General features: G+C 45.4%; 1 protein-coding gene across 1 annotated transcript in view; it reads right to left on the bottom strand.

Moving 5' to 3' along the window:
* Positions 1-24,229, bottom strand: part of LOC146201301 (alkaline phosphatase-like) — a 200,498-nt gene that overhangs the window by 71,308 nt on the left and 104,961 nt on the right. The window lies entirely within an intron of this gene.

Genomic DNA, 24,229 nt, shown 5'->3' with positions numbered 1-24,229 from the left:
AGCGAAGGGTACGCTTCATTTAAAGAAACATTTTATTAGACTCGACGTTTCGACCAGAAGCTGGCCTTCATCAGGAGTGTGAATGCAAGCAATGGGAGTAGGTTTTATATGCAAAGAGTGGAAAGAGAGACAGGTGCGCAGAGTACAATGGCATTGTATCAGCACAAAATGAACACCGCTCAAACCTGGTCTTAACTTTCGCAAACAACCTTCCGAACATCAACAAAATACTAAAAAAACACTTTAACATCATCGAACAAAGTGATCGCCTCTCCAAAATTTTTTCTGTGGTTCCGCGGGTTACATACAGACGACCAAAAAATTTAAAAAATTATGTAGTACACTCTACTATCGATAAAGGAGATATTGTGGGTTGTATGCCGTGCGGGAAAAATAGGTGTCCAGTTTGCAAACACATGCAAACAACGACCACGGCAAAGAGCACACACTCTGATTTTAAACACTCCATCCGCGGAAATTTGAATTGTGACTCCAGGAACGTGGTATATATGCTCGAGTGTGGCGAGTGTCAAATGCAATACATAGGCCAGACCGAGAACCCCTTCCGAATTCGTTTCAACAACCATCGCGCACACAGCAAATCTCTCCCCCACCTTCCCCTGTCCAAACACCTGTAACAGAAAAGTCACAAATTCGACAAACAAAGTTTTCCTGCTCCAGAGCGGCTTCCATAGCAACCGCGAACGGGAACAGCGAGAATCGTACTTTAAATTTAAATTTAATGCCCTGCATGCCGGTATTAATGAGAGCCCTGGTATTCTTTCTCCACTTCAAAGTTCAGTTACCCCGTAAATTCCTTCCTCAAACACACCCAAAATGGCCAAGTCAAGCTTACTGCAGGTGGCCCAAAGGAATGTCAGCCTCCCCCACCATACACACAATGAAGGTCACACAATTCCTGCTTTTGTCGCCTGGGGTCATACCTATTACTGTGCTTCCTTCCATGTGCCGTCTTTTTTTTTTTCCCCACCTGCACTTTCTTCCACTCCCCGCCTGCACCTGCTTTTTACCCCACCCATCACTACAATGCCATTGTACTCTGCGCACCTATCTCTCTTTCCACTCTTTGCATATAAAACCTACTCCCATTGCTTGCATTCACACTCCTGATGAAGGCCAGCTTCTGGTCGAAAGGTCGAGTCTAATAAAATGTTTCTTTAAATGAAGCGTACCCTTCGCTCTATAATTTTTTAAGCGGCCAAGTACGTTAAATGTTCTCGCATCCTATATATATATATATATATATAGGATCCTATATATATCCTATGTATATATATATATATATATATATATATATATATATATATATATATACATACTGCGGAAATCGCACTGCTCCATGCACGTGTATAACTTTCCCCTTCAATATGTGTGTACGCACGCGCGTGTGTATGTGAGATTGCTTTGGCTAATGGGATTGAACGTCCCAAAGCGACTTTGTGTGAGTGTGAGAGTCTGAGTGCGTGTGGCGAGCAGGTCTATATCAGTGTATGGGCGTGGCTGTGTGTGCGCGCCTGCGGGTCTGGGTGTGTGTGTGTGTGGTTAACAGAGAGCATCCGCGCAGCAGGTGTTAGTGCAATAGGGACTCCAAATCTGATTTGTTTTGTTTTTGCATACGCAGATATTGAAGCGCCTTTTTCCATTTTTTTTTCTTACTGCTACTGTTGACCTTCTCCTCAGCACCCACCGGCGTCGTTACACTGTAAGGAATTTTTGTTGAAAAATACAGAAATTTTTTGGCAGCTGCCCTGCCAGAAATGTTCTGTTCTGTTATGTTTTCTATTTTTTTTCTGTGATTTTACAGTTTTCTCTTTCTACAACTGATAGAAAATTTTTGTAATTTGACACAAATTTTTTGTTATACGGCGTTTTTGCTTCTTCTTTCTCTGTTTTTTTTTTTTGCTGTCGCAGTAAAAACAATGCAAATATATATATGTATTTTCACTCTTCTTTCATTTCACGTTTTCTGCCTGTAACAGCAATAAAATTGCGTTAAGTGCCGATTTCTTCAATGAACACGATGGAGGCGAAAAGCAAGGCGCCCGTGTGCTGTACGATGTCAGAGCGAGTTAAAGAACCCCAGGTGGTCGAAATTTCCGGAGTCCTCCACTATGGCGTCTCTCATAGCCTGAGTCCCTTTGGGACGTTAAATCGTACAAACCAACCAACCTATTTTAATGCGAAAGCCTTGCCAACTATACCACCCGAATATCTTTCGGCGCTGGCAATATTCGATGGCACCCATAAGGTTGGCCTTGCAACAGCCGTTGTCCAGCCACAGAAATGAGGCAAGTGCAAAAATGCGCAACAGATACCACAGTAGCAGGCAGCTAACTAACAACGGACCTCAGTGTGGCGCCACTAGTTATCTTCTTTCGAAACGAAATTGTTACGCAGCCGATCTTCGGACAGCGTCTTCAGGGTTGTCATACCATTTCGCTTTCTATTCAGAATTTTACCTTCTCATCATCATCATCATCATAAGCCTGATTATACCCACTGCAGGGCGAAGGCCTCTCCCATATTTCTCCACTTAACCCGGTTCTGTGCTAGCTGCATCCACTTGACGCCTGCGAACTTCTTAATCTCATCCGCCCACATAACTTTCTGCCGCCCCCTGCTACGCTTTCCTTCCCTTGGAATCCAGTTTTACCTTCTATTCAAGTAAAAATTTGTTTGCGGTAGAAAATGGAACAGGCTGCAAAAATATGTCGAGTTGTCTGCCTTCGAATCAAGGTTTCAGCTGGAAAACAGAAAATTACTGTTTTTTTTTTTTTTTCGTGAACTTATTTCGGTCAATGAAGTATAGAACTGATATTCTCTGTACGGGGGCAGAAATATTCTTTAAAAATGCTGTAATTTCACACACATTTTTTGCAGTGTACGCTAGACAAGGGGAATTATGAAAGCGTCATTAGGAAGGACCCCGGAGTGTAGTAGGGGTTTGCGCGCTTGGCTCCGGAACGGAGAGATGGTGGTTCGATTCCCAGTGAAGACGCAATTTTTTACCTCTCCAATGTAGTTCGTGCAGACGTTTCTATCTTCAGCTTCTGTCCACACTAACGGAGGTCCCACATGCACGTTGTATTTTGCGTAATAATTCTGAGTATGGTCTGCATGATCAAATGGCGATGCTGACGGCAACATCATACCCTTTGAACCGGATATTAAGAGACTTCAGCGACCTACATGTGCGCGCTGCTCTTGAAAGGCGGCGAAAGCCGATGGTTCCTATTTCCCCATGGGAGAACGCATGAGTAGGAGGAAAAACATTCATTGACCCTAAAATGATTTGGGAAAGGGAAGTGCGTATGGCTATGGCGCTGGGTTGCAAACCCTAGTCCCGAACGCCATTGGCCGCCGCCGCTGCCCGAGCTATCTGGATCAGGGCATGCTGGGCCTCCAGGTCTGAGCTGCATAGGGCCTTCTCCCAACCCTCCCTAGTTTGCTGTCTTATAACGTTTATATTTGTGTTTTGCTGGCAGGCCCACACCATGTGGTATAGATCAGCATACTTCCCGTAGAATTTGCACCTACCCGTGAATGTCGGGTCCACGTGTAAGGCGTGATTTAGAAAACACCCGGTTTGGAATCGTCTAAGTTGGCACTCCTCAGACCTGTCGATACCTTTGGTGGGCCCCAGGAGTGCCCTTCTGCAGAGGCGTAAATGATTTGTAATCTCCGCATAAATCATGAGCGGGATCGATGTGGTTGCTGCGGTAGAACCGGAGGAACGCTCGTGCAGCCGTGTGAGCAGTCTCGTTCCCCTCCACGCCCTGACAACCGGGCTCCCACATAATGTTTTTACTATAGATTTTACTAGTTACATATAATGTTTTTACTAGTACCTGAATTGCTCGTATGTGTAAATAATATTCTGCGGGCGAGTTCCTACCCCACGCGTAATTTCGGCCGGCCTGTTGCAAGTCGGACATTAAGTCGGACATTAGCGCGTCATTTGTTTTTACCGTTCGCCTGCCTTCCTCCCAACAGCAATGGTGCAGATGCCGTCCTCGGTCGGATCCGCTGCATCCACGTAATATGCATTTAGGAGACGTTGCGCAAAGAAGACAAGGACAAAATGAGGGATACACACATGTATCCCTCATTTTGTCCCTGTCTTCTTTGTGCTACGTTTTCTAAAATGCAAACGAACCAACTCGCCCAATTCAGCATTCTTGTGCACGTAATATGTGCCTGTCTTACTGCCATAGTTATTTTGTATAAATTTTGCCCTGGCTTCACGCCTCCCCTGATTATACTCACAACTCATGTTTTTGGGGAGCGGCTTAAGCGTCCAAGTATTTTTCTACACTTCCGGGATGTCCACTTTGTTTTCAGTTGTGGGGATAAGCCCGAGTTTGAGGTTTCGGAGAACTTGCCTGCCTGTGCTGGTCGCCGATAGCCTATCAATTTGGCTTGTTCTGTGGGCCTCAATCAGCACTGTTATTGTATTATGGATCCCACATTGGAACAGGCGCTCCGTAGACGCTGGCGCAGCACGGACGCGCACAGCGGCCGGCATGAAAAATAAAGATTAGTCTTGGTTCACGGCTCTCGGTCACTCATTCCTGGCCTGCTCTAGGGTCCCAACAATTCGCCAAACTATTCCTAAACATCAGCAGACGGACCATAACCACTGCAGGGGAAAGACCTCTCCCATATTTTCCCAATTAACCCAATCTAGCTGCATCCACTTTCTTCCTAAAACATAAAAACTTCATCCACGAACCTAATTTTCTGCTTGGAATCCAATTTGTTAGTCTTAGCGACCATTGGTTAACCTCCTTTCGCTCTACATTTTCTGCCCATTCCCTTTTCTTGATTATGAGTGGAATGCCACTAGCAACTATTTCTTGTCCGACCCACACCTCAGGCGTCATATCTGGTGAAGTTACACCTACCATTTCCTTTCCATGGGTGCTTGCGTTGTCATCTGACTTAACTAGAACCCATTTTGTTAGCCTCCAAATTTGGGCCAGATAGCTGAGTACCGCTAAGATAAAACTGTTGTATACTTTCCTCATCATGGATACCGGTAAGCTGGCAGTTATTATTTGGGAGTGGTTCGAAAATGGCTCCATCTCAGTGTGATCCTCCTAGTCATTTCCCTATCGTGGTGCGGATCAGCTGCTACTACTAGTCCTGCCTATACCTGACCTACTATATATCCGTTTATCGCTTCTAGTGCCTCGTTATCTATTGTAGACTGCTGTTCTTTCCCGAGGCTGTTAAGCATTTCCTTAATCTTGTGCATATTGTCACAGAAGTCAGTATAGCTAAATAAGTCTGTTTACTGGCGGACGAAGGCACGGATGGTGAACCGACTCGCTCCCTGAGTGAAGAAGAGCGCCAGTTTCTCTAGCTTGACCCCATGACGGCGCTAGTAAGTGACTAAAATTGCGGCATTGCCCGGTGGAAAAGGTATTATTCTGGTTCCCCGTGGCATGAATCTCACATTGGGAAGTCAGAGGAAGAAAAAAAGCACACATGGAAGGCGTGGAACAGCTTCATTGTGGCAACGTGCACGACTTCTTATTGTGCCATTGGTAACGAACGGGATTATTTCGTGACTTCGCTGAGTTTGTGAAACACTTCATCCAAGTAGCGGCGCAGAAGCTTCTCAAAGCGACGCCGCTGGCGCACAGGTGTCAACACCCAAACTTGATTGTCAGGGTTGTAAATTACTACCCTGTGAAGAAGGCTCTAGAGTTGAGCCCGCTTAGCTTGCTGTGTACGAATTCTCAGTCTAGCCAGCTTGCACGCGGCCTCAGCACCAACTCCAGTCAGCTTCACCAATTGCTGCACAATTTGGTCAGCTTATGGACAACATCTGGCAGGAGCATTGCGTCCAGAATGGTAATGGCTTCGCGACCGTGCAACAAAGGAAACGGTGTGAAGTGGGTCGTTTCCTGTACTGCGGTATTATATACGAATGCTGCATACGGTAGTATCTGGTCTTATGATCTTCATCGACGTACATAGAAAGCATGTCGGCAATCGTCTTATTGAGTCGCTCAGTAAGGCCATTCGTCTGAGGAGGGTAAGCTCTTGATCTGCGATGACAAGTGCCACTGAGCCGCATAACTTCCTGGGTTAGCGCTGAAATAAGTGCCGTGCCTCTCTCATCTAAAAAGGACCATATATGGGCACTGTGAGGAAGGACTAGGTTAAAGATGAAAAAGTTGACAATATAAGTAGAGGTGCCACTGGAATGTGCTTTGGCTTTACAATAGCGGGTGAGGTAATCAGTGGTGATTATTATGTACCGGTTGCCCAATGATGACGTAGGAAATGGCCCGAGCAAGTCCGTACCGACTTGGTGAAAAGGTACTCGAGGAGGATAAATAGGGGGCAGCAGGCCAGCCGGCTTGACAAGCGGCGTCTTCTGACGTTGGCAAACACGGCACGTCTTTATTTATTTATTACAGATTCCTGCAGCGCCCGAAGGCATTATTGCAGGGGGGGGATGACAAATAACATTGCAAGAAACGCCAGCAGTACAATAAAAATACATAAAAATGAAGAAAATAATACGACACAAGTGATAATGCAGAATGAGAAACATGCATCTAAAGGGGGCAACTGCGCGACGAACAAAGTGGTGAAAAAACCCAAAAACAAAGTAATGAAGAAACCACACGCAAGAGAACTGGGCGCTACGTCACACATCTGATAAAAAAGCCAGAAATAAATTTTCCGTGCAGCACTCAGTGATGCCAGCTGACAGCCGGTTCCACTCATTGATCGCTTGACAATAGCCGCAAGCTTCGGCCAGTAATACTTCTGTCGTACCCGTGTCAAGGTCCGAGGAAAACCGAGAAGCCCGGCAGAAAGCTCGCGTGGCATGCCTGCAAAAGGTCGGTGCGGAGCGGCGTTGGGATCACCAGCAGGCACTCAATGTCTGTGGAAGCATAGTTTTTCTTATAGAGGACGCCGTCTAGCAAACAGAACGACGCCAAGAAACGCGTAAAAAAGCGGGTGTCGGACGTGGGAAATCATAACAATTGGACTCCTTTTTGCCATTTTGTGGTTCTTATTGGCATAAAAACAATAAGTGGCTGCAACCCCCTTCCCGTGTGGCCCGAAAGCTGTCAGGGCCAAAAATGACGCAGCCAAAACATAATCGGGAAACAAAGGCTCTCGAAGGAGGTTATAACAAATGAAAGGAAAAAGATCATATATGTCATACTTCTAACAAAACAACGTATTTGTCTGATTCTTAGGCTCACTTCTTCCATAAAAATTGACTCATACAACTTTAATTATGCCTTTTACGGTTCAATACGAACCAAAATCACAAAATAACGGCCGCTCGTTATATTTCGGGCAAACTGAAATCAAGTAATGGCGCTAATCACGGTACGTCCGCGCATATCCGTTGTCGTGGCTAATTTAGCAGCATGAATGAAGGTTTTAAGTAATTGGAAGCGAAGCCGAAGTGGAACGCAAAAGTATCGTATTCAATTATTTTCCGCTTTATTTCGCGCTCTCCACGTGAATGCTGGTGTTCTGTATAATGTTCTGCGCGTAAATAAAAAACAGAAAAGAACAAAAATTAGATGACTGCTAATTCAACGTGAGCGAATAACGCACAATACATGGTTTTTTTTAATTGAATTGAATTGAATTGAATGTTTATTTGTCCACACATATGACAGTAGGAAGTTAGACACTGGGCAAAAAGCTGCATAATGCAGCTTGAGGTAGCACCCAGTGCCCCAAGAATACATGGGCAGCAGTGTGTTTCGCGAACATCAAACTTAAGGTGTACTTAACATCCCGATCAGCACAAAGACAGAAAAGGTACAACAGTATAACGCTGATCACGTACACAATAAAGGAACTGCACATAAATTATAGAAACAACATACATTAAAATGCAACAAACCGATTTCGCAATTATTCCACAATTCACTTGAAACTAGACGTGACATATAATAATTTATTTTTTGAGATGTCTTCTATACATATATTATTTTCTGCCAATATGTTAAGGTAATTTCCTAAATTATAGGGTAAGGACTACTTACGATATGACGTACGGCCAAAGGGCAGAGGCCAATGTAAAAGACATCGTGTATTGTACACTGGTGTGTATTGATGTAGATTGAAGGCTGTAAGCAACAGTTGATTATTTGTTTTAACTGCATTTTTGTATGCACGTAATTATTTCAACGGGTGCAATATATCAACAGCCAAAATACCATATTGCTTAAAGTAAGGAACCGCATGAGAATGCCATGGTACATTTGCAATCAATCTGACAGCATGTTTCTGTGCAACTAATAGCTTGTGTTGGTACACTTGTGCAATAGGTAAGAATAGAATGAAAGTGTTCATTATTTTTATCTTGGCTGGACATAGGACGCCATTGACTCGGTTTAATTTCTTGCGGATAGTGTTCATATGATTGTTCCAACTCAGGGTTTCCGTGAGCACCACACCGAGGCATTTTACACTGTCTATACAGCTCAAATTCTAATGTTACCCAGCATGAGATTAAAGTTAATTAAGATAGACTTGTTCTTTGGACGGAAAATAATTGCATTTTTTCCTAGCATTTACTCTTAAACTATTATTTCACGACCATTCGCTCAAATATTCTAAAAATTGGTTTCCATACAATAACAGATCTCTTTCATTATCACCGGGCAGAAGCATTGCGAGATCATCTGCGTAAGCTATTAAAGTCACTGGTAAGGGAATGTAAAATATTGTTACGGTAAAATAAGAAAGAGGATGCTTATTTAGAGTGCTGTTGCAGAGGGACAAGGTGAAGTCTACTAGCCCCCAGAAACCAATGCTTCTTCCTTCTCTTCTTACACCATCACAATCCTTCCTTGTCGTCAGTAGCGTGACATTTCCCCCCTACTCAGCCGAAGCCCTCAGGGCGTCTTCGTCAGTCGTGCGAGGCTGACACGGCTTCAAGCGGGCAACATGCCATAGTTCGGTTTTGGCAGACCGACGACCCGATGCTGTCAGACGGGCTATTGCATAAGTTAAGTCACTGATGCGTTTGACAACCACATATGGTCGGTCATAGTGGGCCAAGAGCTTTTGATGTAGGCCGCGTCGCCGAATTTGACGCCACAGCCAGACTAAATCACCTACAGAGTACGTCACCCGCCGGTGACTGGCATCGCATCGCACTTTAGAACGTTCTTGTGAAGCACCAGACCGTAATGGGGCGATTCTCCGAGCTTCTTCGGCGAGACAGAGGGTCTCGGCCAGGCAGGGGTCTTCACGGCTTGTGAAGGGCAGGATAGTATTCAAGGGGTAGCGTGGCGGTCTGGCATAGAGCAGGAAACATGGACTGTACCCAGTCGTCTCATGCGTGGCGGTATTAAACGCATACGTGATGATGGGTAGTATGGTGTCCCAGTTCTTATGCACTGCGTCCACATACATGGCTAGCATGTTGATAAGCGTTCTGCTGACGCGCTCAGTCAAGCCATTTGTCTGGGGATGGTATGGCGTCGAGTGCCGGAAAGTTGCGGAGCATAAACGCATGAGCTCTTCAATAACATCAGCAGTGAATTGTCGGCCCCGATAAGTGATGACAATTCGTGGCGGCCCGTGTCGTAAGATGACTGAGTGCAGCAAGAAAAGCGACACCTGATGCGCCGTAGCGGATGTAAGAGCGGCGGTTTCACAGTAAAGTGCGAGATAGTCCACGCAGATTACAATCCAGCGATTTCCATCCACGGACTTCGGAAACGAACCTACGAGGTCAATGCCTACTTGATCAAACGGAGCTGTCGGGGTCTTCACAGGGTGCAGCAAGCCAGATGGAGTTGCAGTTGGACGTTTGAGGCGTTGACATTGCTTGCAACTGGCAACGCATTGTTCAATCGTCGAGCGCATTCTGGGCCAGTAAAATCTTTCTTGAGCACGGTGGAGTATTCGAACCGATCCCGAATGCCCAGAAGTTGGATCATCATGCACAACACGCAATACGTCCGTGCACAGCGTCTTGGAACTACGAGTAGGTATCGCTGGCCGACAGGCGAATAACTCTTTTTCCATAGGAGGCCATCACGTACACAAAAACGGCTTGTAGGTACGCTGGCTTGGGCGGCGGCAAAGAGAGGCTGAAGACTGCTATCATTTTGCTGTTCCCTTTTGAAAACATTCGTGTCGGGGAACGCTGGCTCGAGGGTCGATATAAAATTGTCGAAATCGTCACTGTCAGGTCCAGTCGTGGCCATTGGCATCCTAGAAAGACAATGTGCGTCTGCATGACGCCTCCCGCTTTTGTACACCACGGCAAAGTCATATTCCTATAACCGGAGGGCCCAGCGTGCGAGGCGGCCACATGGGTCTCGAAGGTTCCGCAGCCAACAGAGTGAAGGATGATCAGTTACGATAGTAAACGACCGCCCGTACAAATATGAACGGAAACGCTGCACAGCGAAACCTACAGCCAGGCATTCCTGTTCGGTGACTGTGTAGTTTCGCTCCGGCTTGCTCAAGGTACGACTTGCGTACGCGATAACATGCTCTCGTTCATCGTGCCGTTGGACAAGGACTGCCCCGAGACCGATTCCGCTAGCGTCCGTGTGAACTTCTGTCACTGCAGCAGGATCGAAGTGACGTAGGATGGTTTTCGATATTAAAAGAAACTTCAGTTGATGAAATGACGCATCGCAGTCTGGTGTCCAGTCAAAAGTGGAGTTTTTGTTGAGAAGGCACGTCAATGGGTAAGCAACGTCAGCAAAGCGATGTATAAAGCGTCTAAAATACGAACACGACCCTAGAAAAGTGCGCAACTCCTTCACTGTCTGCGGGGGTTTAAAAGACGCAACAGCGGCAGTTTTCTGGGGATCCGGCATTATACCATCACCATTGACAAGGTGTTCTAGCACCAGCGCTTAGCGCTCTCCAAAGCGGCACTTTTCCGAGTTTAGAATTAGGGCGGCGTTGTGCAGACAATTCAAGCCGCGTACTAGACGGTTATTGTGTTCTTGGAAGGATTTCCTAAAATATGACGACATCACTCAGATAGCAAAGACAAATGTCCCATTTTAAGCCGCGCATAACTGTCCATAAAGCGTTCACATGTAGCTGGCGCATTACACAGCCCGAATGGCATAACATTAAACTCATAAAGGCCATCTGGCGTTACGAAGGCTGTTTTTTTCTTATCCGCAGGGTCCATTGGAATTTGCCAGTAGCCATATCTGAGATCAAGAAAAGAAAAATAGGACGCACCAGAGAGGCAGTCGAGGGCATCGTCTATGAGAGGAAGAGGATAGACGTCCTTTTTCGTAACAGAATTTAGACGCCGATAATCGACGCAGAATCGCCACGAACCCTCTTTTTTTGCGTACAAGAATAACAGGGGCAGCCCAAGGTCTAGATGACTCCTGCATCACCTTCTTCTGTAACATGTCCTCCACTTGCTCATGAATGATTTTGCGCTCAGATGAGGACACGCGATATGGCTTTTGACGAATGGGACGAGCCGAACCAGTGTCGATAAAATGATGGGTCCGATGTGCAGGGCGAGAGGACGGTCCATCTGTTTGAGAAAAGTCAAACATAGGCGAAAAGGGTAGAAGAATATCCACAAGAGTACAGCGTTGAGGTGAGCTGAGATCGGCGCTGACCATGCGGAAGATCGAAGTTTCATCAGCAGGCAGAGGTACGGTGGCACTCGTAGCATCTGTGACCAAAGCAACGATGTGGGGCGCATCGGGTCCACAGGAGGCAAGCTTCAATCCCGTTGGTAAAACTACGGGCTCGGACGTTGGATTGATTGTCCATAACGAGGCACTACCGTGATGCACGGAGATCATACAGTGAGGGATAATAACATTTTTCTTCGGGCATGCTGAGTGAACAGGGTGCACCACGGCCTGACATGAAACCTGGTCAAGAAGTGGAGCGGACACGGGGACGAACATGGCAGACAAAGGTGCAACTACTGTGTCTTCGGTAATACTAAAACTGTTTCTTCATTGCGGCCACTTTCAAAAAGAGTCGGCAGATGCGAGCCGTCAAAATGAACCTCTTGACTTCGGCAGTCCACGGTAGCACCACAAAGCTTCAAGAAGTCCATTCCTAAAATTGTCATGCGTAGAGTGGGGTAAGACTACGAATTCGGCTTGAAAAATTACACCACCCGCAGACACTTGCGCACTACACACACCCAGTGGCCGCAACGCCTCTCCACTCACATCACAAAACGTTGAAGCACGGTCATATTCAAACATCACTTTGCGTCCCAACAATCGCCGAAACTGATTACTCATCACAGACAGTCGCACCCGTATCCACCAAAGCTAATGTACACACACCATCAATGAACACACGAATTTTGTTTTTGAGCATTGTAGTTGGAGGGATGTTGGCACACAGCACATTTCCAGCGGACTCACCCCCATTGGTCGCGCTGGTTAGTTTTCCCGCTGAGGATTCTGAGGCGACATGGAGCGCCGTCGCTGTGATGGAGAACGACGCGCACGGAAGGCGGGTGGTGGAGTAACACTTCTATCAGATGCAGGGGAGTGGTCGCGGAGATTCTGGCTATGGATGTTGCGGTAATACTCACGCTGAGTATTTGACTGTTGAAAAACGGGACTGTATTGCCGATTGCTGGGTACTGTTGGAAGCGCTGGACGGTTATAGCGAGGTGGGAACCTACTGCGGCAGTATCTGGCGATGTGACCTTCGACGCCGCAGCGGTAGCATATCGGCGGGAAAGTAGAAAATGCTGTTGTGGATAAGAGCAGGGAACAGCTGGGCGCGTCGTAGGTGTGGCTGAATGCTCATACTGCTCAGGAATCCTGGTAGATCGAATGGAAGTTCTATGTGTACTTGAGGCGACGTCATACCTTGGGGCGTCAGGCATCGACGCATTCCGGTTGGCGAAATGCATAGGAGGATAGTCAATAGAAGCTGCAACTTTAGGAGCTTGTGGGAAAGGCTGCACTGTAATCGCTTGTGGTGGTGAAGCCGGCCGTCTAGATACCCTCTGTACAGAGACCTCAGCAGATTCGTGCAGGGGAAGTGGGTTGAGCCGCAGGAGTTCTTCCCGCACGATTTGCCGGATCGTAGACGGAAGATCTAGACGTGGTCATCAAGGCTGGCCACGGTAGGCACGTTGACCAGCCGCCCAAACTTTGGTGCAGTACGACGCGTTTTGAGAGCTTGAAAAGTGCGGATGTGTTTAACATCGGAGACGGTTTCAAGGGTGTATTTGGCGATTAAAAAGTTGTACACGTCAGCCGCGATGCCTTTCAAAATGTGGCCGACTCTGTCTTCTTCGGGCATGTTGAAATTCACACATTTGCACAATCTGAGGATCTCTTCTGTATAAGTGGTACAAGTTTCATCCGGCAATTGAGCTCTTTGAGCAAGGGTCTGCTCAGCCCGATTTTTGCTCGGTACAGAGTCACCAAAACGCTGTTTGATCTCGGTGGCAATCCGTTCCCAAGTTGTCAAATTGTCCTCGTTATTCTCGAACCAGATCATAGCCGTGTGAGTTAGAAAGAAAACGACATTTGTGAGCATGGTGATAGGGTCCCACCGGTTGTACCGACTAACTCTTTCATAATGAAGTAGCCACTTCTCAACGTCCTCACCTTCTCCTGCAAACGGTCGTGGTTCCCGGTAAGGCTGGCAGGGAATAGAGCTGGAGGGGGCAGGCCTGTCACCAGCCTGGCTTGCAGCGTCGCGGCTGGCACGGTTAGTATCGGTGTTGTCATGTCCATGATGGTTGCAAGCGGTGGCAGTCCAGCAAGGCGGCGACTGCGTCGAAACTCCAGTTGGGGTTGCTGCGCCGTACTTAGGGATCGAATGGAGCACCTTCCACCAAGTTGTTACGATGGAATAGCAAAGTGGTGTTTATTTACAGTGATATGGCAGTAGGATAAGGTGAAGCCTACTAGCCCCCAGGCACCAACGCTTTCTCCTCTTCTTCTCCCAGACCATCACAATCCTTCATCGTCGTCAGTGGCGTGACAATATTCAGTAACATGATTATCGAACGTTTTTTGGTATAGAATGGTCATAACACCTCTCGTAGAGTTGGCGTGCTGCATAGAGTCTGTTTTCATAAGGCGACACGCAATGTAATAATGATCTGCCAGTTTCTGTCTGATTACAGCTCCGGACACTGAGGAAATGTCCGACGCACGGACGTTAGCGTGGTCAATGCAAGTAGTTGTAATGCGATTATTAAGAAATTCTTCTCTAGTAGGATCGGCGATCTGTGGTTCAACGCCAAATACTGCGAGCACGGTTAAGTAACTTTCAGTGGCATAGCGATTACCCTTCATCAAATCGATATTGATGTCCCCTATCATGCACACGTTTTTAGCAACAAAATTGGTTTTCAATATTGTTTGTAATTCTTCAATAAATCCCAACACATTTTGACTAGGAGGACGGTACATAGCAAGAAGGTAAAATGAAATACCATGACAGAATATTTCAAAGGCCATGACCTCTGCTGTGCCGAAGGAAACGCTAACCTCGGAGGCCATCAGCGATTCCTTAAAGTATACCGCAATGCCACCACTCCTACTGTTGTTGCGTGTAAAGAAGTAGGCATGGTAACCGGGAAGCCCAAAGGCATCGGTTAGAGTGTTGGTAATGTTAATTTACGTTAATGCAAACACGTCAACAAAGTCACTGAGAGCACAGGCCGTAACCGCGAATTGATCCCAGTATTTCCTGATGCCCCGAATATTAATGTGAAGAATGGTACAAGAACAACCCAACGCTGGCTGAAAGGTCTTAAGAAAGGAGTCGAAATCTGGAAACGACATACTCTTTTGCGAGGAAGTACTAATCTTAGACCATCTTATCAACGTCACTTACAGACGTGATTTTTGAGCTGTAGCACCCTCGGTCTTCCTCGCAAATATTTTCCCGTTTCGCAGCCAGACAAATTTAAATCCCTTTGCATTGCCTTCAACCCTAGTCCTCCAAAAAAGTTTACTGTTCGCACGAGTCAGGTTCTCACTGAAAAAAAATGTTAGGAATCTTTTTGTTTTCAGGTAACGCCCTGAGTCGAGTCCTTGCCTTCAGCCATTTGTCTCTCAATTCTGGTGACGTGAATCTAGCCAATACCGCCGGCGTCTTTCCTTGGCCTCCAGATAAGCGGTGCACAGCACTTACTTATTCCGCCGTATGGTCATGCAAATTAAGCTTCACAGCCAGGTCCGACAAGACTGCCGGCAAGTCCTCATTTGCTGTGACCGGTAATCCGCTGATTTCCAGGTTAGCTCTGCGAGTATACTGTTCAGTGTCATTTATTTGCGCTTGTAAGTGACTGATCTGTTTTGCTTGCTCCGATACAGTTTCCTCAAGACAGACCACTTTCTGATCAAGTTTCTTCATTGCTTGCGAGTTGCTATTGCACTGTTCCAGAAGCTTGTCGTATTGTGATGACATGAATGTGACTGATGCTTTTAATTCAACACTCGTGGTTTGCAAGGTCTGACAAGTGAGAATCAACTTATCAACGTGCATTGGTATCAGTGCAAGACTGTCATTGACGTCGTTTAGACCAAGGATAGCTGTCAGCTTATCTTCGAGGGATGATCTGAAGAGCTGTCCTGCGACCGCCCATCAGAAGCGACAGTAGCTCTAGAGTCTCCGCGACATGCACGACAACGCCATTTCTCCCGTTTCGCAGACACCATTGATGTGTATGTCGACACAGCAATTCACATACGGTATCTTAAAAGGCACCGACGGAATATTGGAAACAGCATTTAATGCAACGTTTGAAGTTGTTCTGTACACGTTTGTGACGGGGAGGAAAGGGATTCACATTATCACCTTTAGTTTATTATTTATAATCATTTTATTATACTATCATACAGGTGATGCATTATATATATGTTAAACCTGGAAAGCGCATAAAAAACACACGAACAACAGCAAGAGACAGACACACGAGCGCTTGCCTAGGTAAATATTACATAGGCCAAACTGGTAGATGCCTAAATGAGAGATTAGGTGAACATAATTACGCTGTGGACAATAGAAAAGGTGGGCATTTGAGCATTCATTGCCTCAAGTGCAAAAGCAAGCAGAATTGTCGTCCTCTCTTTCCTCAATGTGAAGTTCTTTATAAGAGCAAGTGTAAAACAACGCGTGAAATTGTTGAGGCAAGTGAGATAGCACGTACTGGCGATGATTGTGTAAGTGGTGCTTCGATTTTGCTGTCTGAGAAAGAGATTGCATATCTTTCATCTTTTACTTGTGCAGCCAGATAATATTTTTTCCTGTTTGAGTTTTTTTCTTCGCATGCGCATGTGATCTCAAGTGTACATATATTCTGCTTCTCGCATGAAATTAAAATCAGTTGGAAGTAAGCGCTCGTGTGTCTGTCTCTTGCAGTTGTCCGTGTGTTTTTTATGCGCTTTCCAGGTTTAACATGTCTAACCAACTCGCCCAAACGCTGCCATTATTGCATTATATATAATTGTTTGAATTCCCGATGTGTACAGATTTTTAACTTGATAGCCTTTAATTACTTTCTTCTATAAAATCTGCTTGCAAAAAAGGATAAATATAGGACATTTTCATCGGTATATTTATGTGCGGTAGAAAAGACATGTTTATGTCCAGTAATTTATGCAATCTTTTAACACGTTTGCTCCTATATTTTCCTAAAATTTGTTTTTGGAATTTGTCTCCCACTTTCAGATTCTATTTCCTACTCAGAGCAATATAAATTGATGCGGGTAGAAATCTAATCCCACCTTTCCGCTCCAATCTGCGGGTGTATCAAGTGCTTTATTTGCTTGTATTCAAATATACATTGTAAATCTAAATTTAATTTCGGCTAATATTTTGTCTCCCAATTCTTGCGTGTGTATCCTCAATGAAACCATGCGGTTTAAACGTGCAATTAAGGCAACTTCTTATTGCGTCCAGCGAATAATAATAAACGTAGTCCTTTCTACGGCTGCCATCCCAGGTAGCACAGTTAACAGGCCCGATATTGGAAATGTGCTGGCAAAACACGGCACAAGGGCGGCACGTTGTTGCCGCTGTGTTTCTGATATTGGTCATGCCATAGTATAAGCTGGTTACAACGGGCCAGATATGCCATTGATTGCTGACAATTGGTACTATGTCTGGAAACCAGTGATAAACATTGTCCTGCTATACGTGTGGCTCGCCAATATTTCGCATATGCTGGTGTGAGCTTGGCAACATCGTCCATCAGATCGATCGGTCTTCCAACATTTCATATACGTTCGTGCGCGTTCGCAAATATTGGTCGCTCGTTTAGATTGGAATGCAAACATTTGACATACGTTCGCGTACGTTTGCAAATATTTTTCGCTCGATTTAGGTATTACTGCCAATATCTGATATACAAGAAGGGTTTTCTGGCGGCCTAGTTGGTGGTTGTCGTTCATGATTAAACTGCGCGAAAAAAACATGGACACAGACAGAAAACACGTACACACACAGAGCGCAGATTTTCTTTAAAGGGCTTTCTTAGATGGCTGTTCACTTACAGTACGGATGAGGCTGCCAACTCCGTCGCCGATAACACGTTCTTTATCTTGGTTGGTTGTGCTGCGGGCAATTTGTTGCACCGTAGCTAGAAGCTCAGAGCGGTTGGTCCGTGGTTCAAAGGAGAATTTCGGACCCTTCTCCAGGATACTCTGGATACCACCTGGGATGCTGATGTTGCCTTCCACGAAGATGGCCCTGGCTCTTCCGAGAAGGAAGCGTCGGCCTTACATGCTGCCAAAGAAACTCGACGCACCTGGCAGCAGCCTTCTTCATTTCTGAAAATATTCGGTCTGCCAAGAAGGGATCTTCTTCTTCATAGACAAGGGCGCGTAGCCAGTCCGTGTAGAACATTCTGACTTCATTATTTTGCTGATCCTTCCAGCATGTACCCATGACGGCTCAGGCGTGCCCAGCATGGCTTGAACTTGTGGAGGGGGGATCTTCATTCTCAGGTAGTATGCAAGAACCCGGGATGACTGAGATGAGCGACGTGCAAAAGGCTGCAGCTTGATGCTTGGATGTAGAACACAGAATAGAGCCCAGGGTAGGAGAAATATATTCAAGAAGGGTTTTCTAGCGGGCTAGTTGGTGCTTGTCGTTCATGATTAAACTGCGCGAAAAAAAAAAACACGGACAGAGACAGAAAACACGTACACACACACAGCGCAGTCTGCGCTCTGTGTGTGTACGTGTTTTCGGTCTCTGTCCGTGTTTTTTTTTCGCGCAGTTTAATCATGATCTGATATACATTCATGTATGCTGACAATTATTGTTCGCTCGTTACGATCACGCTGCCAACGTGAGGTGCTACATTTTGCCAAATATTGATCAACATTACCTGGTTATTTAGCCATACTGCTAGCGAGCGTAGGTTAACATTTTCCCCCACTGTCAACATCTCACATATTTTGGCATGCACTTCTTGACAACACTGTTCGGTTGGGTTAAGACATGACTTTTAGGGATGAGACCTTCCTCCACGATCCTCAGTGTTTCAAATTAGTATTTACAGCTTTTATTAGGTAAGCAATAAACAGCACATTAAACTTGCTCGTGTGTGCAGGTTATGAGGTGTGCACAAATTTCAGAAATAATTCTTCTCTGCCTTATCTGACAGCGGTTCATGAACATTCAGGCTACATTAGCCACCGGACATTGTTATATTATAAACCTAGATGCAGTCGCATCCCCAGACTACTCCATTCGATTGCATTCTCAGTGTACGTGCGGTTTTCGAGACATACACCCCGAACTTTACCATTATATTCATGCGAATACGCACGCAAGACAGAGACAGTTCATGAAAAACATCCTTGACGTGGGTAGCCTTTGATCCGAACGTCTCTTCCAGTTCGGCATCTAAAAGCGAAAGGTAGAGACATGCCTAGTATGCCAACGGAGTGTCGTGAAACACCTCGCCGCAGCTGAAGCCGTTTAGGCGGACATCGTGACGTTTACGCATGAATACGAGCACTGAAATTGAATATTTATTTATTTTTTATATAGAGCTGAATCTCTGGTAACACACGCGCTCTAGAAATGTTCTACAAAGTGGAGCTGCCTAGAAATGTGACCGTCTCCAAGTTGACAAACTAATAATATAAGAGGCTAAATATTTTGTTACTAGATCGTATTTAAATATAGGGGGCTGATAACAGCAATTAGTTTTTTTTTCTGTCCGCCTGTCCGCATAGCGTACTTGCGAAACAACTTTGATGCACTTGTTATTATTTATTGTTAAAAAACTGCAAACTGTGTAGATGAGCCACGCCAAACTGATTTACTCATCGATTTGTATATTTTTTCATGCCGACAAACCGCAGCAGTCTTCATTTGACTACGCACAGAAAAAATAACATAATGGACATAGTTTAAAACAGAAGGAAGGATGACAATGGGAAACCTGCATTAAAAAAGATTGAGACAAGCATCCCTGCACACAATCGAAAATTTGTGACAACATATCAGGTAGAATATATCGCTATCTCCGTGCTTTATGTAAACACGCTGGCATGCTTAACGCGACCAGTTCGTAACGAACAAGCTCACACGCGACTTCACTCTGATGTAATTTACCAGTGTGGCATTTCAGCTGCATCTCATAAAGAGAAGCGACGGCCCAGTTTTCTCTGGGCACATTTGGCTGTGCGCTATCCCGCTATCCCGCTTTTCGATTTTCTTTAGGTTTTAAGAAATGCAGATTACAAATATTTTCAGCTATATCCATATACCTGGGCTACACCTTATCAAAATACAGCAAATGTGTTTAAATTCATAGGCATTTTATATTTATTGCTCACTGCTTTAGCCAAGAGCGTAGATAACATTAAGCCCATTCACGAGATTTAATGGAGAGAATTTTATTCTCGTTACTCGTTAGCAGATAGATGTATGTATAATGAGTTCCCTAGCCCATTCCTTTATATTTAAGCCTCACAAGTTCGCGGAAGTTATATCTGAGCGCAAATTTTTCTAAGTTAACTGAATGCGCCCTACAGCCGTAACATAACAATTTTTTTATTCGCAAGCACAGTTACCAAGAAGCTTGCCCCGTTCCGAGCATTCTGTGCTGGTCATCTCAAGCAGAAGATATCCGGCAAGTCGCATGCCCTTGAAAGCGACACGAAAATCTTGTCGCAAATTCTTAGAAGGACTGGGCGGAAACAATGCACTCTCCAACACGCGATGGCCAACTCCTTCTTTTCTGCCCCGTTTCTAGTAAACAACGCACGCTCGCAATCGGTTTCGGTGGCTTGCAAGAACGAACAAGCTCAGTTCTAAATATAATTTTGTCACTTCTTCTAAACATTTGTATAAATAAATGCAAATCTTGCGTTTTAAGAATTAAATCATGATTACATTTTATTGTTTATATACATTTTTTCCAGCACCACCAGCAGCTAGCGAGGTAATAAACACAGCCTCATTTCCAGGGTTTCCCGCGCAAGTTTCGCACTGGTCACGTGGCAACGCGCGGCCGTCTCATTGGTTGACAAGCGGTGCTGCCGCTCGTTCGCGGCGATGGGATTCCAACTTTCCCGAACCTCGCCGCTCGCGCCGCAGAAGCTGCCCCCGCCGCTGCAAGCAGGTTTTTGCGCCGCCGCGGCAGAAATCGCTAGCGTTTTCGCTTGCATGCGAAACAGGCTCTTCGGAGGAATCCGCTCTTGTGCGGCAGCTTCTGCGCAAGGAGGACGTGTTTAAGAAGTTCAACAGTCGCAGGCGTTTTGGATTCTAGGCGAAAAGCCGGCGCGGGCGGAGCGTCTGCACTTTGGTGAGTGTTTTGCTTTTTCCTTTTCGTGTTTGTGCCAGTCTTGTACAATGTGTGCTACAAGGGGAAGCGCGCATGCAAATATTTCTAGCAGGCAAGGCGGCCTCGTCGGAAAAAAAGGAGGGGGAGAGAGAGAAAGAACGAGGCTTGTCTCTAACGCGGACGCTGGGGCCGATGGAACGCCAGTTGGGGTGGCGACATTTTCTTTCTTTCTTTTACATGGTGACCGTTTTTGAAGGATTGTTCGGCACAGTGCTGTACTCTTTCGATACGGTACTCGCGCTGAGACGGACACATTATCGAGATCATAATATGCCTCTGTCACACATTGTGGGTTATCTGAATCTGCGCAGCTCCACCATTTTTGCAGTGTTTCTATTTCCACTTATTTCAGTGTCTATAGTTGGTAATTTTGCTTGAAGTTTTCTGAGTAGTAATGCTTGTGACCTGCGCTTTGCTATTTATATTCACAATTGGATCTTTGGCGGCAGCATATATTGTTTATCAGGGGGAAATGAACGATGTGGTAGTGCTGCGGAGCTGTGGAGGCAGCGGTCGATGCCATCTAAGCAGTGAAAGACAGTGACAACTCATTTTAGACAAGAAATTTCTTGAGCTATGACGTGGAGCAGCGCACAAATGCCTTTTCTTGATTTTTAGGTTAGCATATACCGCAACTTAGTTATGATTTCCATTGTTTTTTTTAGCATCACATGCGAGGAGTTCCCGGACGTATCAGCGTTTGACGCAAAAAACAGCCTGGCGTCATACCTTGCACATGAATTGAAATAAAACAAATAAACAACCCAGCTCATGTTGTGGGTTCACGAAAGATGCAATCCTTATCTTTTATTTCTCATTAATGCGCATATTTATTCTGTATTCCCTTTCCGCTGCGGAACAACAGAAAATGGTGTGTGATCAACGGTTAGCCAGGAGCAGGCACGAGGGGGTTTACATTAATGCAAAAGTAGCACAGCACATATCCTTGATGCGGTCAGTCAACAAATTCTATGTTCTGCTCGACCAATCAACAATTTAGTCAGTTTAGTGTAGGTTAATGAGTGAGTAAGTATAATGGGGCTTAAAAGATCAAGATCTGTTTTGTTCTTTTAAGCCTCGCTATGCTTATCATTAACCAGCACTGATCAGACTGGATTGTTGATTGGTCGGGCAGAACATAGAATGTGGTGACTTATCACAGCTAGGAGATGTACTGTACTACTTTTGCATTAATGAAAATCACCTCGTGTCTGCTCCTGGCAAACCGATGGTCGTGTACTATTTTCTGTTGTTCAGGAGTGGAAAGGGAGCAAAAGATCAAAAAGCGTCACTTGCAGAGTTTCTGAAGCATTTGAGCCTAAAATCAACAGAATTTCAGTTGCGCGAATTCGAAAACCGCTCTTAGGAAACACATGGGCCACTATTCCAAAAGATCTCAACATGGGGTCAACACGGCACCTTCAAAGATGTCGATGATTATCGATAGAGTTTCAACAGCGTATGTTGACACATCTAATCCGAATTTCTATAGACACCCAACATGCATTTTTGTAAGGTGCCTCTTAGAAGTCGAGCTGTCTCAGTGTGTCTCTTTTCCATGAACTTATGCAATAATTAGTCCTCCATGGAGCTCTTCACGTCTTTTTTGGCCGTAAATTCCGTTGCTGCACACGAACTTTGCCATGCGACTGAAAGAAATTACATCAACATGCTCTGCATTTTATTTCCGCTAATAGTCTGCGGTTGCGCGACGTTCGATACGGCTCTGTCTCGAGCCGGAAAGCGCTGCGCTTTTTGCATTAGCGGAAATAAAGCATGAATGTAACCTGGCACATGTTTCCTAAATTTGCACGCGCATGACTTTGATATGCAGTACAAGATGCCTTTTTTGTTTTTGTAGGAAAACAGCTTTCCGTGATGCTTATGTACTACGAACTTCCCATATCTCCATCATTGCTTTCATGCAGTGTTGGCTTATAACGCCACAACGCAAAAAAAAAAAGAAATCCCTTGTAGTGTGACTATAAACTGTGGGGCTCCGCACTCCATTAAATGTTTTAAACCGCACGCGCGTCTTCCTATTTGTATTGTGTTTGCACGGGCAGTGCGAGTGCGCATGAGCAAGCAAATAATCTTAGGGGGCGTGATGTTAGCGCCGCCAGACCAGGGTAGATAAGCGCGTCGGAAGCAAGGCATAGAGAAAGATATTGGTAAAGAGCGGACACTCCCATAGGGCCCAGCGGCCCATTTGACTGTAGCGCACCAAGCGGCCGGCGGCAACTACTTCCGGTCTTGCTGAAAGGCGCGCTATTTGAACGCTAGCATGCGCTGCGCCCTTCCCTGCCCTTTTGGCGCATTATTTTGGTTTTATTTGGTCTGCTAGTGTTTATATTTATTTTCACCATGCGTAACCACATGCAAAATAGATTCCCAGTTCTCTAAATTGTCCATCAACGCAGCTGCGCCACAGCCTTTGCAAAATAGTATTGCAGAAAAGACGCCAAGTGCTTTGTGAAATGAACATTTATTTTGCTGCATATAAAACATGCAACAGATGTAGACGGATACATTGACAAAACTTGGCACCCATTAGACGATGTGCACAGTACAGAAAAATAAAAATACAAAAGGCGAGAAACAGCACTTAGAGACAAAAAAAAATAGCATAACGTTGATTTCCGAATTATGCAAAATGATATGTAGCAAAACAGGCATTATACACAAACTACACAGTCCCAGTAGCGGCTACCTTAGCAAGGGTAACTTGTATTGTTCAGGGCAGAGAGGAGAACTGACGCTTGCGGGAAGGCCACACCGTTCACTCGTCGCATCTGCCGTGCTTCGGCTGCAGTCCGTGGGTCCATGCAGTGTTGTTGGAAAAGGAATGAACATGATGCAGAAGGTTGCAATGAAATATAAGGCCACTGCACCGCGCACACATCTGTGCTTGTGGGTGCGTACTGAAGACTTGGTGAGCAGCAGTTATGGTCCTGAACAGAAAAGCTGTCATTCGTAAAATTGATAGAAAAGCTACTCTTGCAACGTAGAGGTCAGGAAATGTAGGCTAACCGAACTTATCTTAAAATGCATTTCTACAGTGAGTGAAATAACAGCCACTAAACAAACAGTATTACTCAAAAGCACTGAACAGCTGAAGCAATGAAGCTTGCAGCATAATAAAACATCTCACTTTAACGTTGTCCTTTAAATGCAACGCGACACCACGCAAAACTAGCCTTTCGCAAAACCGCGGCCGGCGAGCACGCCATGTTGGCTTGCCCTTCATACTCGCCTTTGTGAAATGCAGACCGCCGTGTTGAACTAAACTGTCCGAAATGCCTCGCAGTTTGACAAGAATGAAACATTTCTCACCTTGCGGGTGCCCTGTTAAACGCGACACTACGCAAAACTAGCCGTTCGCAGAACCGTCTCACGCCATGCCAC

The sequence above is a fragment of the Amblyomma maculatum genome, chromosome 2 (assembly GCF_055883805.1).
Source record: "Amblyomma maculatum isolate TAMU_Amacu chromosome 2, ASM5588380v1, whole genome shotgun sequence".
In the NCBI taxonomy this organism is placed as follows: Eukaryota; Metazoa; Arthropoda; class Arachnida; order Ixodida; family Ixodidae; genus Amblyomma; species Amblyomma maculatum.
This window is presented reverse-complemented; position numbering and strand designations above follow the sequence as displayed.